Genomic DNA, 17,144 nt, shown 5'->3' on the forward strand with positions numbered 1-17,144 from the left:
CTGTCCATCTTGGGTGGCCCTGCAAGGCACAGCTCATAGCTTCATTGAATTACACAAGCCCCTTTGCCATGACAAGGCAGTAATGAATGAAGGGGGTGTTCATGGTATTTGAACGTAATTTTTATTTCTGGAATTATTGGCACACATTCTCCAATGCACATTGGAGACCTAGGTTGATCTAGAGGTTAAGCACCAGTTTAAAAAACCAGGAGGCTGTGAGTTCTAGTCCCATTTTAGGTATGAAAGCCGACCAAGGGACTTAGACCAGAGACTTTTTCTCAGCCCACAATGTCAGGCTTTGGTTACAAACTGGTCAGTCAATTGCTGTCCCAACTAATCTAATCTAATCTAATCTAATCTAATCTAATCTAATCTAATCTAATCTAATCTAATCTAATCCCAACACTTGTGGGAAAACATCAAGAAGAACCTTTATGGTGTATGTGTTACAAAAATGGTCCAGAATTTAACATGATTATGATATTAGAAAAAAGTTCCCATTCACAAGCAGTCGAAGTCAATATTTTCAAAACATAAAGAAGTACAGTTTGTATGGCAGACAGAAGAACAGAATGTAAGGAAATACTCTTTAATAAGACTTCCTTTTTCTTCTCTTGTTTTGGCAGTTTCTTCTGAACCACCACAATCCTGCCGCATCAGTCATTCTCAATGCAGGATTGGTTCATCAAGCTTTGTATTTCCATGGGGGCTTCATAGCTGTCATGACTTGTGGAGAAAGATGAAAGGAAGGAAATATTCCTAGCACAAGTAAAGAATGACAAATCATTCAATGAGCATTTGAAATGTTTTAAAAACAAAGTGAAGAATAGCTTCTGGTGGTTCAAAGTAGGCAATTAAAACAGATAGCAATGAAACTAAGAAAACCATAGTTGGCTAACATGAAATATTTACAATTTTGCCTCCCTCCTGAGAATGAGATTCATTTTATACTGGAATATTTTTAAAAACCGGAAAAATGCAATATTTATAATATTTGTTCCAGAAGCAGAAACTCCAGTGTTATGAACTTGTTGTATAACCTTACTTCCCATCTATTAAAACTTGTTATAGATTTGAATGGATGGGTTCCAGAGTCAAAATTGTGATTAAATAACCTTGGGTTATGTTTAATGTCACTTTTCCATTGACAGAATATTGACAGAGTTATTTTGACTATCCTGACTATTGCAAGACATTACAAAGATAAGTGATGATTTTTAACAGATCATTAGAAGGGACTAAATATTCTAAGCAAAAGAAAAAAATACAAGCTTGTTATTGGTGTCAGTTAGTACTGGGACTTACAAAATTGACATAAAATGCTATACCATCTAAACATTAAAGGAGATTTTCAGAGAATGCATCCAGAAATTACTATAATATCAACATTGCCAGTAATTATGTCTGCTTCTATTGATAGACTATGTCTAAAAGATGTTGACGAAAGAATGACGGATGTGGAACAAACGTATCCAACAAGACAGGAAAAAATCTGAAAGTGAAATTGCAAATGACAGGCCAAGACAATGATTTGAAAAAGGAAGCTGGATATACAAAAGATACTGACTGAAGTTTTAAAAATTAAAGGAGATATTCAAATGATAAACCAAGAAAATGCTTTCTTTTGGATCTATACAAGAGGCATTAAAACCTTGAAGAAATATGTTCAATAGGATAAACAAAAATAGAAGAGAAATTAAATCCTACAATATTTGATTGAATTAAAGATTAATACTGTTAGAAATAAAACAAAGGAATATAAAGTTGATTTATTTAATCAAGATTAAAAATCATGAATACTTTAAATTATTCTTACACATCTAATTTATTATGTGCATTGTTCAGTAAATATTCAACTATGATTTTGTGATAGGACAAATATGGCACAAAAAAGGAAAAGGAGAAGAGAGCAGAAGAGAGGAAAGATGAGAGAAGAGGCCATTTGATGGTTTTTGAAAGAACGAGGTAGAATGAATATTTTCAGCTATATTGAACAGGATAAAAATAACTTTATGAAAGCACCTAAACATGAGAATTGTGCAAGCCGTAGCATGACCTGTGACACTCAATGGAAGTGAAAGCTGGACTTTGAAGAAGCAGGGTAAGAAATACTGTCATCTTTGAACTTTAGTGTTGGACAGGACTCCTAAAAATATTCTGGGCAGCCAAGAAAACTGATGGATCATTGAACAAATGAATCCAAAGTGTTCACTTAAGGAACAATTGGCCACCACATTATATGAAGACTTACTCTCTGGAGAAGGCTCTAATGTTGGTAAAAGTAGAAGGAAAGAGGAAGAGGGTGACCATCAGTTGGTTGGTGATTCAGTTACAATGATAATAGTGGCACCGTTGGAAGATCTGAAAGATGAGGTTAGCGAAAGGTCATCATGGAGAAAATATATCTATGTATTCATTATGAATCAAAAACAATTTAATAGCATAAAGTTCATATAATCCGATAGAAATGGTGCTTGTATGTTATCAAAGAGCAGAACCTAAATACATTAGAAGGACATATTTATATTTATTATATTTTTATACCGCCCTTCTCCCGAAGGACTCAGGACGGTGTACAGGGCAATAAATATAAAAACGGAATACAAAAGTTAAAAAATGATTAAATATTATGCCCAAGTTTAAAACAGTAATTAAAAACATATTAAAACCCCAACCCTAACCCATCAAACCAGGTCAGATTGCTCAAATAAATAAGTTTTTAGATCGCGCCGGAAGGAGCGAAGGTCGGGGGCCATCCGGAGCTCAACCGGCAAGCGGTTCCACAGGTCTGGTGCACCCACAGAGAACGCCCTCCCCCTAGGGGCCACCAATCGACATTCTTTGAATGGAGGCACCCTGAGGAGGCCCTCTCTGTGGGAGCGCACTGGGCAGAGGGAGGCAGTTCTGAAGTGTTACAGGGAAAATGTTTTCCAAATTTTCCAAAGCTAACACACAGAGACAGACTTCTCACTTGGGACACCAAGAACAAAGAACTGGAAATTGGTCAACTGACTAAGTGGGCAAAATGACACTTGAGCTTCTTTTCTGAAAATAGCATTTCCACTGTGCTAGTGATTATAACGAAAGCATCCATAATGCAGTGTTAAAATTTCCAGATGAGGCCATCAGCTGAAAAAGATTGTGGAACATTAATCTTGTTTAGGAAGCTTTGATCTTCAAAAGTCTGTATGCATTTAGGAGAAATGCTCTCTTCACATATAGGTACACCTTATTTTGTCATAAGATATTATTCCTCTTAAGGCAGAGAGATAAAACACTGTATAGTAATTTTTTTAGAAAAAAAGAGAAATACATGTGATAATCTTAACATCTTAACATTAGAGGTGGAAAACATGAAAGGTGTAGATCTAATGCAGTCCACAAAAACCATTTTGGGACTCCTTTCTTTTAAATATGATAGAAGAGAAAAATATTAAATATATGGTAATTAACCAATAAGGGACGCGGTGGCTCAGTGGGTTAGGACGCTGAGCCTGTCAATCAGAAGGTCGGCAGTTTGGCGGGTCGAATCCCAAGTGCCGCGTAACAGAGTGAGCGCCTGTTACTCGTCCTGGCTTCTGCCAACCTAGCAGTTTGAAAGCATGTAAAAATGCAAGTAGAAAAATAGGGACCACTACGGTGGGAAGGTAACAGCGTTCCGTGCGCCTTTGGCGTCTAGTCATGCCGGCCACATGACCATGGAAACATCCTTGGACAAGCGCTGGCTCTTCGGCTTTGAAATGGAGATGAGCACCGGCCCCTAGAGTTGGAAACGACTAGCACGCATGTGCGGGGGAACCTTTACCTTTACCTTTAATTTACCAATGTATCTAATTCAATTATATTTTCAGATAAATGAAATCAAAGCCTGCTCAGTTTTTCCTCTACCTAGTACATTTGTTACTATATTTCCATCATGCCATTCGAAACTCAATGTGGCCTTCAGCTCATTTTTTAAAAAAATATTATGTACTTTTGAGTCAAAGACCATTTTTGCTCACTCTCACATGGACACATACACAGAGCCACAAACTTGCCTTGATTCTCCCACATATCTAGATGCACAATTATCCGTCTGCACTAAACGTTTATCTCTCAACCACCTTACCAACCCAGGAAATTTGTTTTTTTCTTAGAATAATAATAATAATAAACATAGGAAAGGAGGACCAGGTTTATCCTTTCCATTTGTGGTCTGAAAGAAAAGCTGACCTATGAGGCAATTTCAGCTTAAATGAAATGTTTCCATTGAGTGGAAACTTTTGCCTAACTAAACTCTTAATTAAGCGGGATTAGTGCAGGATTTTCCCCAGGATCACAGTAGATAATGAGAAAAAATACTTCTTTTCTTTTCAGCATTTCCAATTGCAATTGGCCCTGATTGTCAATGGGCACTTCTTCTGTCTCCCTATTTCTCCTTTTTTTTCTAAATTCAAACATCACATGGGAATGGGTTGCTCAGCAAGCTGTAAGTGTTATACATATATATTCTTAGAATTATAGCAGAACAAGGATAAAAAACTTTAGTTACAGCATATCTCTCCAGCAATACCTGGAAAGCCAGAAGTGACTATTATCCACGGGACAATTGTTCTCAAAATAATAATGCTATTATATTATACTATTCATTTTCACTTACTGTTGGCCATTTTGGCTGTCAACTAACAAGCAAAAATGGAATACGTGTGTGTGTGTGTGTGTGTGTGTGTGTCTTCCCTGAAAGAACAATATGTCTCTAGTGTAATTTTTGGTGAAAATAATTCATGGAATGCATTATTTATTTATTTATTTTATTTATTTGATTTGATTTGTATACCGCCCTTCTCCCGAAGGACTCAGGGTGGTGAACAGGGATATAAATACCATAAATACCCAAAATAAAGAAATTAAAAACAAATTAAACCCTAGTGCCCAAATGCAGAAAATAAATAAATTAATTATTATTATTATATTATATTATATTATATTATATTATATTATATTATATTATATTATATTATATTATATTATTATTATATTATTATATTATATTATTATATTATATTATATTATATTATATTATATTATATTATATTATATTATATTATATTATATTATATTATATTATATTATATTATATTATATTATATTATATTATATTATATTATATTATATTATATTATTATATTATTATATTATATTATATTATATTATATTATATTATATTATATTATTATTGATTATTAATTTAAAATTAATTAATTAATTAATGTTGTCATTGTTTTATTAAACTCTGCTATTGTTCTTCCAGTGTGTCTTTTTCAAACAAAGCTACTGCTGGCTTGCATAGTTTGAAGGACCATATAAATGATATGCCAAAATTCTATAAAAGGTAACCTGATTAAATTATTCATTGAAACCACCACCACCACCATACACACACTGTGTCTTAGTCTTGATACCATTTGTTTCTATTTCTCCTTGCTGCTTATTATGACTTTATGGCACTGGGACCAGGTGGCCCCATTTCATAAATATATTCAGAATTAGCATAAACCTTCAGATGGTAATATAATAGCTGTGAGAGTAACTCTGAGAAACAGGAGGAAGAACTGCAGCCAAGACAACATTGAGAATTTAAGCGTAAAGCAGGAATGTCATTTGAGAAAGTGTCTCAGATTGATACTCCCTACTTCTCTAGAATAAAAGGAGAAAAACATATTCAGATTTGCAAGATTCTGTTACAGCAACAGTAAATAAAAAGTAGTTTTGTCCTTCATAACTTTGGTGTCAAAGACTAGCCTACCTAAAAGGACTGATAGGTAATTCCATTTTCATCAGAATCATATATTCCAGCAACCATAGACATTTAAGTGACTGAAAACATGGAAGCACTTCAATAGAGTTTCCATAAATGGGCTGCAAAATTCTAGATAAATGCCAAATGTAAAAAAGAACAATTGCCTGTAACTCTTTCTACTGTATATATATATATATATATATATATATATATATATATATATATATATATATATATATATATAAAATGCTTTGCTGAAGTAGGAACATATGGGAGCAGATAGGCTCCCTATGGTCCAAGTGTTCATGGTTGATACACAACTATAAGGTAGTTCCACCTTTTCTTTCTTGTATTATATATTGAAATTGATAAAATGCAACCATAGTTACCAACTGTTCTGACTTCCCAGAATGTCACATTTTAAACATGAGACCCCAAAGCAGCTGAGAACTATGGATATATTGTTCCCCTTAGAATTGTTATTTTTATTCACCACCAATTCTATCAGCTTTAATGTTCATTTGATCAAAAGAGGATTTAAGTTTCTCCAGTTGCTGAAAGCATGCAAAGATTGCAAAATTATAATATGATAAACATGATTGTGTTTAAATCAATTGGCTCTTACCTATATTTTAAAATTGGGCCCTCTATTTGGTAACCAGCATGTATATGCTTATGTTTGCAGGGGGTTGTGATTGCCATTTGCCATATGGCTTCTGACAAGAAAGTCAATTGGGGAAGCAGAATTTGCTTAATAACCATATAATCATTTAAAAACTACAGCAACCATAGCAAAAATGGTAATTAAATCTGGTGCAATTCACTTAGCAATTGCCTGGCTTAGATCCCAGTCAATGACCAGCTCTACCAGGCAAAGAGGGTAATCTTGACTTGTTCTCAGTCGGGACATGCATTTAAATGTTTCCCCTCATAGTATAAAATGGTAATGTGTCTTCTCAAGAACTCGAAATATATCAGAACTTATTCCATGTCGCATTCAATACTAAATATGATGTTCATGACAAAATAGAGCCCTTAAGGCCATGGCAATGCATTTCTTGTAAATAATTACAGAAGTTTTATTTATCCAAATTGATCATTATGGCTTATGTTTTTAATGAAGTCCATACTCAAATGCCATTAATTTTTATTTAAGGGAAAACTCTGCTTGAAGTCATGACCCCCACCACATTGACTCCAGCTGAAGGCAGAAAAAGTCCTAAATCTTATATCTCTGTGCAAAATATCAAAAACTAGAGATGGCAATGTCTCTTTGAATTAATTTTTTCATGTTCCGATAACCATCTTACTTTTGGGGAAAAGATATAAAGAAATAAAACATTAAATAATCTATTTAATCAAAAAAGTACATTTGCTCATATTTACATTATTGGGAACTATCTTAAGACCATATGGAAAAAAGCTGATTAAACTACTAAGCTATTTTTTTTAATGTGGATCATATTAAGGTCTTAGGGTTCCCTTCTGAAAATCTGTATGCACCCTTTAAGCTTAAAATAAGGTATTTCCTGTCTATTTCACTTTAAATTAGAGATGAAGACCAATTTTCATCTATTTCCTAGTCTGAAATATTTCTGCAATTACTGTATGCAACCATAAGTGAATACAATTTACAAAATACATTCTCCATGTGAGTTGAAGAGAGGCTGCTGTGGGGAAAGATGAATCAAAGCCTTCCTTTTGTTTAGTCAAAAAGGGAAGCCATTTTAGGAAGGAAGCAACTGGCTCCTTTATTTCGCCAATGGAAGTAGCAAAGGAATAATAACAATAGCAGTAGCAACAACATGGACTTGACTCTCTCTTTCTATCTTAATTCTGTCTCTGCTACATGCATTTATAAGCATTTACAAAGATACTGCTTTATTAACATATATGGCTCTCATAAAAGATAAGATCACAATAAATTCAAGCTGTATGGAAAGTGTACAAACTACAGGTATCCTTTGGCCTGGCAGCCCAGATATTTTCTAGACAAGAATTGGGATAAAAGATGCCAGGGATAATATTTCAAAGTGCACATTAGCAAAATATAGTTTGGACTTTCAACATATTTAAAAGTAGGTTTAGAATTACCTCATAACAGTAATAAACATAGTAGTTTCAGTTGGCTCATATTCACAAACAACTATAATTCCTCTTATAAGAGTAAGAAAAAATAGCTTTGCTTCTCTCAAATGAATAAATAGAGCAACTAAATTATAATACCACAAAATTGATAAAAGAACATAGTTTAGTCCCTTGGGTACATAATTCATTAAATTAATTCATTAAATGCCTGGTCTGCTTTTCTTTGATCCTCAGAGATGAGAACACTCCAACCCAAATTTAAGATTTTGCATGAAATATTAAATTAATGAAATAAATTGGGAGCCCAGCTTTACTTTCTAACCCAGAATCCCATTAAATAATTATCTATATTATGTTAGATTTATCATATTTTGTACTTCATTGACATTTTATTTTTATTTTATTTTGTGTGTCACTTTCAGCATTTTGAGTGGGTAAACTATATAAATCAAATAAGTATTTGATGATATTGTACACTACCCGCAGCCCCTTTCCAAGGGAGATGGAGAGTTAAGAAATGTAAAATATATATAAATGAATGAATGAATGAATGAATGAATAAATAAATAAATAAATAAATAAATAAATAAATAAATAAATAAAATCATAGAAATCAATGAACTTTATTTAATACTTTGCAGCTTTTCTTACAACTGATATAAAAATGGCATCTGTTTTATATTTTGGTTTCCTCTTATATATCATGAAACAGCTTTTCAACCAGTATCCACTCATAGAAAATTTGAAAATTTTCCTGGACATTAAGTCCTATTTTTAAAGTACAGTACACTGTTACTGAACAGTATTGTCATTGCTGCTAATGTTGAACCTTGCTACATCCTGATGTGGTCAAAGACTTGTCCTGATCCAAACCCTTCTCTGAAACATCTCTGACCCTCTCTGCTCCTACATTTTCACTTGGTCTGCTTTAAGACCACAATTTCCTTTCATCTGATGAAAATTCATCTGTTTCTTGTTTGATGTTCAGGGTTTTAGTATTCTGGAGATCATGTGTTTTTCTATTACTTTTTAAGAGTTCTACACTTAAAAAAACCCTTGGTGTTTTTTGTCTACCTTTCTGTAGATTTGACATCTGGTGTGTTGATGGCACCCTTCCATTTGAGCACACATGTCTGATCAATAAACAGCTTCTTGAACCTTTCTTGTAGAGATTTCCAGATGATCACTGTATCTGTTTTCAATATTTTTTTCTTAAATTCTGTTCTGCCACTATAGCTTATCTTATTTAAGGAATGCATTCATGAAGTTGTTTTAATTCTTATTCATTCCAGTATGTGATTATTTTATTATTTTATCTAGAAAACATAAAAAATAATAAGTGTCTGAAACTGGGATCAACCACAACTTCCTGAAATTCCATTAGTTTCTCTTCTGTATAGATTATTTATAAAACCTTCACTTCTTTAACACAAGAATCCAAATATTAATACTTTGGGCCAGTCTGAATTTGTTTCTCCTGCCCCCAAACCTGGATAATACATTAGTCTCCACTTATTGTCATTAGGTAAGCATCTTGCATTGGTATGGTCATATGGAATGAGTGACAAATATATTTTTCCCCTGGAATTTTGCTCTCCCTCATCAAAGAATGAAAACTATTAAAATTCTTGGAAATAGCAAGATTACTTGTTTACTTTTTAAACATTCACGGGTGTTATTCAAAATGTATAGTATAATGTGCAATATTTATACATGCATACAGTTTAATGTGCAATTAAAAATGAAAAATAAACCAAAATTAAAATTCAAAAAGAAGAAAAACTTGAATGATGTTAAAAACACTTCTACCCAATTCTAACGTCTGTCCTACATTGGCCAAAAACATTAGAGTAAGAACTTAATAAGAATCTGATAAGTAAATTCTCTTCTTATTTTAGGTGTCTTTAGCCTTCTGAGGACATGGTGAGTTGTTGATACAAAAAAGATTTTTCTCCAGATGTCTCATGTGCTCACTATAAATACTGCAAACATCTAAAGCTGACTAGCTGTAAGACAGATGTTTTGAGTTTGGAAAGGTGCTTGTACTAGTGTAGGGACCATAATTCAGTAGCAGAACACATGTTTCACATGCAGAAGATACGAGATCCATCCTGGGCCCTTTTTGTGAAATGCAGAATTGAACAATGATAAGAAGAATCTCTGCATGGAACTAGAAAAATTCTCCCATTATAATAAACAACCCTGGGCTTATTTACTTATTTATTAAACAAATTTATATAGCTACCCAACTCACATATAGGTGACTCCAGGTGACTTAGAAGATTTACAACATTTGGCTTAACTGATAAATACACTGACTTGATTGAGATCATATTCAGTCATATTCAGCATTTGCCAAACAGGTTTCGATTTACACCGATACCATTTTTTACAAATAAAACATTGATTTTTTTTTTCTTCTCTGCATGTTGCATTTTAGCTAAAGTTCTTTTTTTAAAAAATCTGTACAGCACCTTACAGAACATACGGTGCAATAATAACAAATTAGACAACATGATAATGCTACATATACTTCTTGAAAATAATTTGTTCTGCTGCACATGATAGGTTTTATAAATGTCAGTCTACAAGGCTCCCTTTTTTAAATTAAGAATTTTTTTAAAAGTTAATACTATATTGTTATTTGTGAATAATAAAGACAAAACAAAGAAAAAAGGAGCTGCTTGGGAAACATACTGTAGATAGGTATTTAGTCTCTAATTTCTCCTTTCTGTACACTCCAATTGATTAGCAGTGTTCATAAACTTTTAAATCTCCTTAAAAACCATACTCTGTTTGTATTTGCCTTGTTGCATGATGTGTTGTATGTATGGAAACCATTCTTGCTTGAATTTGGTTAATCTTCTATGTGGATAGAAACTCTAGTTTTTGTCATTATTGTGTGTACTTCCACATTTTAGTTCTCAATCAGACATTGTACGTATTCTATCTTTCTTCCAAAGGTAGGCAAAAATTATCCTTACAGCCATGAGCATGTATCTCAGTAAATTATAATGTTCTTTATGTATTTATTTCATTTCATTACATTACTGTAATTGTTTCCAACATGCAAACATTTCAAGGAGAAACTAATAATGAAATCATCATTGAACTTATTCTTTTGGTTATAGAATTTCATGCTTTATCAAACTTTGTCTAAGTTGTCCTTTTAAATTTTTGTCTTCCTTCATATTCTTATACCATAAACATATATGAAACCCATTAGCTAGGCCTGCTCCATCAGGAATTTTATTCACTCTGTTAACTTATGTGCAAAAGGATAGGAGACTAAAATGGAAGAATGTGTGGCATATTTGAAGTGTAGTGGGTTAACACACACAAGACGATGCCAGGCAGTGAATTCAGCTCTTTATTTGTAGAAAAGAACCAGCAACAGAATGGGCTGCCTGTGCCCTTTATATACTCTGGCTGCTGAGCTGACAGCCAATCAATTTAACTAGGCTTTCCCACCGAAAGCTGAGCCACGCCTTGTGGCAGTTATGTACAGCCCCTTCTAGCTGTCATCTGTTAAGCTATTGCTTAATACAATACACACTCCAATACACAGCACCCCTTCCCTCTTAAGAATGAACAATACAACAATATAATACAACTATATATACATTTTTCCAGACAATATGTTGGTTCTTATGGTTGCACATAGTCTTTGAGGTAAGCCAATGGCCTGTGATTCCTAGCAGATCTTCTCAGAGGCTCGCCCCTGTCCTGAGCCGATGAGTCAGCGGGTGCCTCTGCTCTGTCCTCACCCAGTGTACCACCCCCAGTTCCCAGCTCATTGTGAGCTCCCTGTGCCTGTTGTTGCCCGGGTTGAACAGTTCTTTCTGGCCACAGATCCAGTTCCCCCCTTGCGTTCGGCTGGTGATCATATGGAATCGTGGGTGGTACTGACAAGTGTCCCTCATGTTGGTTGCTGGCTGGCAGTCTTTCAGAAACTCGTGACCTGCTCTGATCAATGTGTCTTCTTATTTGTTGATCCCCCTCCACCCCTATAATGTAAGACAATGGCCCCGTTCTGTCAACCACCACCCCCGGGATCCATACATGTCCAGGCCCATAGTTCCTTGCCCATACCAAGTCGCCTGTATGTAGTTCCCTAGGGGGGTTGGAACGATCTGACTCCACAGCCACTCTGTCGGGGTACAGTCTGTCTAGCTTGGTGATAAGCCTTCTGCCCCAATGAAGTTCCGCTGGGCTCTTTCCAGTAGCTGTGCATGGTGTGGTGTGTTGGTTAAGTAGGAATTGGGCTAACCTTTGGTGCCAGTCGCCGCTGATAATTCGTTTTAATGCGTCTTTGGTTGTGCGCACCATGCGTTCTGCCAATCTGTTGGTGGCCAGGTGGAAGGGTGCTGATGTGACGTGTCTAATTGCGTAGCTCCTCATGAAAGCCTGGAATTCAGAGGAGGTGAATTGAGAGCCATTATCCGATATTAACACATCCGGGAGGCCATGTGTGGCAAAAAGTCCCCTGAGCGCTTGGATTGTCCTTGCTGTGGTCACGCTAGTTACTGGAACTACTTCCAACCACCTGGAATGGCTATCTATGACCACTAAAAACAACTGTCCCTGGAATGGCCCTGCATAGTCAATGTGGACGTGGGACCATGGGGGGTGTGTGGCCTCCCACTTGTGAACGGGCGCATGTGGCATCTCAGGTCTGGACCTTTGACACACATAGCACCCTTTTACTTGCTCCTCTATGGCCTTATCTAGGGCTGGCCACCACAGGTAGCTTCTGGCTAGTGCCTTCATCCTTACTATTCCTGGATGCCCCTCATGTAGAGATTGGATGACTCTGTTCCTTAGCTTTTCTGGAATTACCACTCGGCTGCCCCACAATAGGCAACCCTTGTGCATGGACATCTCATGCCTGCGAATAAAATACACCTGGAATTCTGGCCCTGGGCTTTTCTCCTGCCACCCAGTTGCTACCCATGTTAAAACTCTGCTCAGGATCTTGTCTGCCACTGTCTCAGCAGTGATATCCTTTGCCTTGAGTGGGCATTCTGGCAGGTCCTGAATGGTCAGTAGTTGAGCTGCCGGTGCTGGATCTGGATCCACTTGCATTAGCGGCAACCTACTTAGTCCATCAGCATGACCCATCTCCTTCCCTGGCCTGTACACCAGTTTACCATTATAGGCCAATAGGAAAATGGACCACCTGAGCATTCTTGTGGATAAGATCTGGGGAGTTTGCCTATCTGATGTGAACAACCCCAGTAGTGGCTTGTGATCTGTGAATATTGTGAATTCTCGGCCATAGAGGTAATCATGAAACTTTTTAACCCCAGCCACTATTGCCAAGGCCTCTTTATCAATTTGAGCATAATTCCTTTCAGCCCCTGACAGTGTCCTGGAGTAGTAGGCAATGGGTCTTTGGACCCCATCCCCTTCCAAATGACTCAGAACTGCGCCCACTCCATATGGGGAAGCATCACATGCTATGCAAATGGGCTTAGATTCTATAAAGTGAGTCACAGTTGAATTGCTGGACAACAGTTTCTTTAAACTTCTGAAACTATTTTCATGTATAGGGGTCCAGTTCCACACTGCCTGCTTATCCAGCAACCTGTGAAGGGGCTCAGCAATAGCTGCTTTATTTGGGAGGAATGAATGATAGAAATTTAGTAGCCCCAGGAATGCTTGCAGTTCTGTCTTATTCTTGGGGGTGGGGGCCATCTTGATGGCCCTTACCTTGGACTCTGCAGGATGGATTCCCCTGGCATCAATTCTGAAACCCAGGAATTCAGTGGCCTTTACGCCAATGCTGCATTTGTCTTTCTTTAACTTAAACCCTGCAGCACGAAATCTTCCTAACACTGTCTCCAATCGGTCAACCAATACTTCTTCCATGTTCCCCGTGATGAGTACATCGTCAAAGTATGGACATACTCCTGGAATCCCTTTCAGAGTCCTCTCCATCACCTCCTGAAAAATTCCTGGAGCCACAGTCACTCCGAACTGTAAACGGTTAACTTTATACGCTCCACGGTGAGTTACAATAGTTTGTGCATCAGCCGTCTCCCTGGTAACCGGGAGCTGCTGGTACACCTGCGCAAGATCTAATTTAGTGAAAATGGCACCGCCTTGTAGGGAAGCGAGGACATGGCTGACCGTTGGGACCGGGTAAGCATGCGGATTGAGGGCTCGATTGATCGTGCACTTGTAATCTGCGCAAATCCTAACCTCCCCATTTGATTTAAGGGGGGTGACTATTGTGGTTTCCCACTCACCCCCTTGTTCCACTAGTTTGTCCAGTTCGCTCTCAATTTTATGCTTGACAGCGAAGGGAACTCTTCGGGGCTTAATTCTAATGGGCAGTACCTTAGGGTTTAATTTAAACGAAATGGGGGGCCCAGTGTATTTGCCCAGTTGATCATTGAATACGTCTGCAAACTTTTTGCAGATGGTTTCGATGCTCTTGGCCTGGGTGTTGTGGATCCCTCCAATCACGATACTCATGGCCTTGAACCAATCTAACACCACTAAATTAGTCCTTCGGCCTTCAACTACGAGGACATCCAAACGTCCCTGGAACCCCACAGACGTGGCTTCCCCCTTAATTTTAATTGGAGTGTTTTGGAAATCTGCTAATTTGATATCAGAAGGCCTCAACCTGACCCACTGCTGACTCCGGTTGCACACGTGTTCAAAAGTCTCATTTGAAATTACTGAGAATGCTGAACCGGAGTCCAGTTCCATCTTTGAGGGAATCCCCTGTGAACGGATATCCAATTTGATTTTTAGGGTGAGTGGCCGGTGAACCCGTGTTATATATTTTGAAATTGCCAATGGACAACTGCTGGGGTCCCCAGGTACCTGTTAGACCTTCATCCTCTGACTGGATCTCGTGCAGGCCGTCTCTGGGGTGATTTCGGCAGACTGCTGCAATGTGGCCTGTTTTTTCGCAGGCCCGACATTTGGCCACTTTGGGTGGGTTGTGCCACATCCACAGCAGGTGCATTTGTGTTGTGTCGTTGGTGTTGTTGGTTTCTTCTGGGTCCTTTTGCTGTTGTTGTGCCCTTGCTGTTGTTGTGGCATCTGGTCTTGGTGAACCACATTGATGTCGGTTGTCTCATCCCAATGTCCGCTCCCGTCATACATAGCATTTGCTCGGTGCATGGCCCCTCTGGGTCTAGGGTCACTCTGATCTGCACCATCGTCCAAGTCTGGTCAAAACCTCATCCTGGACCTCCTGGAAGGTCAGGTTCGGCTTGGCGCAAAGTTTCTGCTGCAACCACTTGTCCCAGAGGCCAAAAATGACCTGGTCGCGAAGCCTCTCGTCTAAATTCATGAATTTACAGAGGCGGGCGGCTTGGCGCACCCCCGCGATAAAATTTGCCGCTGATTCACCGGGCCACTGATCCTTTTTTTCAAAATGGAATCACCATGTCAGCTCAGACATTCTTCTGTTGAAATGCCTGTTCAGTTTTTCCACGAGGTCATTGTACATAATGGCGCCAATGGCTGTTGGCGCGCACAGTCCAACGGCCAGATCGTAAACGGCTGGGCTGCTTGTACACATTAGAGCTGCTACCTTCATACTGTCCTCCGTGATTCTGTTCACCTGTAGGTAGAACTCGACCTGACTCAGGTGTGATTCCCATTGCTCGGGACACCTTGGGTCAAATGGCTGGATCTGACCGAACTGTGCCATGTTGCGTCTGGTCCTGCAGATCCTGCTTCAGATAGCCCTTAAACTCAGTAGCTGGGAAAGATGCCTCTTCCCCCAGTGAGTAATGCGGGCCCTTTGTTAAATCAGCTCTTTCTGAAGCAGCATCCCACCTTCGTTGCCAGTGAAGTGTAGTGGGTTAACACACACAAGACGATGCCAGGCAGTGAATTCAGCTCTTTATGTGTAGAGAAGAACCAGCAACAGAATGGGCTGCCTGTGCCCTTTATATACTCTGGCTGCTGAGCTGACAGCCAATCAATTTAACCAGGCTTTCCCACTGAAAGCTGAGCCACGCCTTGTGGCAGTTATGTACAGCCCCTTCTAGCTGTCATTTGTTAAGCTATTGCTTAATACAATACACACTCCAATACACAGCAATATTCTAAAATTTGGTTTCATAAAATTTAGAAAAGCAAGATGTCTTCTGTCTTGGATCTTGTAAAATTTTGAATTTATTTCTATATTCCTACCTGCTTTGTATAAATTTGTTGATGATTACTTGCCATTCTTAATTTTTCCTCTGAGACTGAAATTAGTGCCAATTTTCTTGAATAGTACATTCATTCTGATAGTTACAATTAGTTTTATTAAGGAGCACTTTACATTTCTCCACCTTATGCAATTTATTTTGATTTCTTGGTTAATTTAACAGTTCTTTCAATATATTTCTTGATTATTATTTGTCAAACATAAACCAGGATATTTTATTAACTGGGTTATCTGACAGCCAAACTTTTCCTGCAAAGGATTTTTTAGTCCTTGAGATAAATATTATGTAATTATTTTAGTCATTGATTTTATATTTAGAAAAATCTCCATTGCTATGAGTTAACAGCATTATTGGTCATATTTTTATCCTTAGTGTAAGCAAAAATTAATTTACATCAAAATGTTCAATGGAGGCTGAAAACATTGTGTTAGAAAATAAGTCAAAAAGATTTAGCTAATCCTGCTAGGTACAAAACAGTTTGGTACAAAACAGTTTCCCCTCAGATTGTAGCTTGGTGTAAATTTTATTGATATTTTTTCAATAAGTTTTTCCGTCAAACTTTAATGCTGTCACTGCTGTGTATTTTGACATTCTGCTTAAATGTCATAATTCTGTAATACTATAACAAAGTAAAAAAACCCTATGTATGTGTATATATGTGTGACTGTATATATACACACCTCTATATTACACCTACATCTACATTGATAGCTACTCAAGGGAGAGAGAGAGAGAGAGAGAGAGAGGGAGAGGGAGAGAGAGAGAGAGATTTCTATAAAACTTTACCAGCTTTTGGCAAAGAGCACTGGCAAATAGCTAAATGTGTTTACTATTTGAGTTTACTATGATAACCACTTGGACTAATTTTTCCTGACATTTTTCACTACGTGTCAAAAAATGCAATAATAAAATAGATTGTCAAGAGATATATTTTGCGAGGTATTTTTTATTTAATTTTATTGCAGATTATACAGTATTATAAAGGTAAAACTAATACAACTGATAGAGAAGATACAAAACAAAACACCTCCAATACCTCTCATTTTTATAACCCATCTCTAAAACCTCGTCTCTTCATATTAATCAGCAATAAT

At 37.2% G+C, this 17,144-nt stretch overlaps 1 long non-coding RNA gene across 1 annotated transcript in view; it reads left to right on the forward strand.

Moving 5' to 3' along the window:
• The window catches only part of LOC310643071, a 937,169-nt gene that overhangs the window by 722,771 nt on the left and 197,254 nt on the right, over window positions 1–17,144 (forward strand). The gene's annotated exons all lie outside the window — the stretch shown is intronic.

The sequence above is a fragment of the Vipera ursinii genome, assembly GCF_947247035.1.
Source record: "Vipera ursinii genome assembly, chromosome: 7".
Classification (NCBI taxonomy): Eukaryota; Metazoa; Chordata; class Lepidosauria; order Squamata; family Viperidae; genus Vipera; species Vipera ursinii.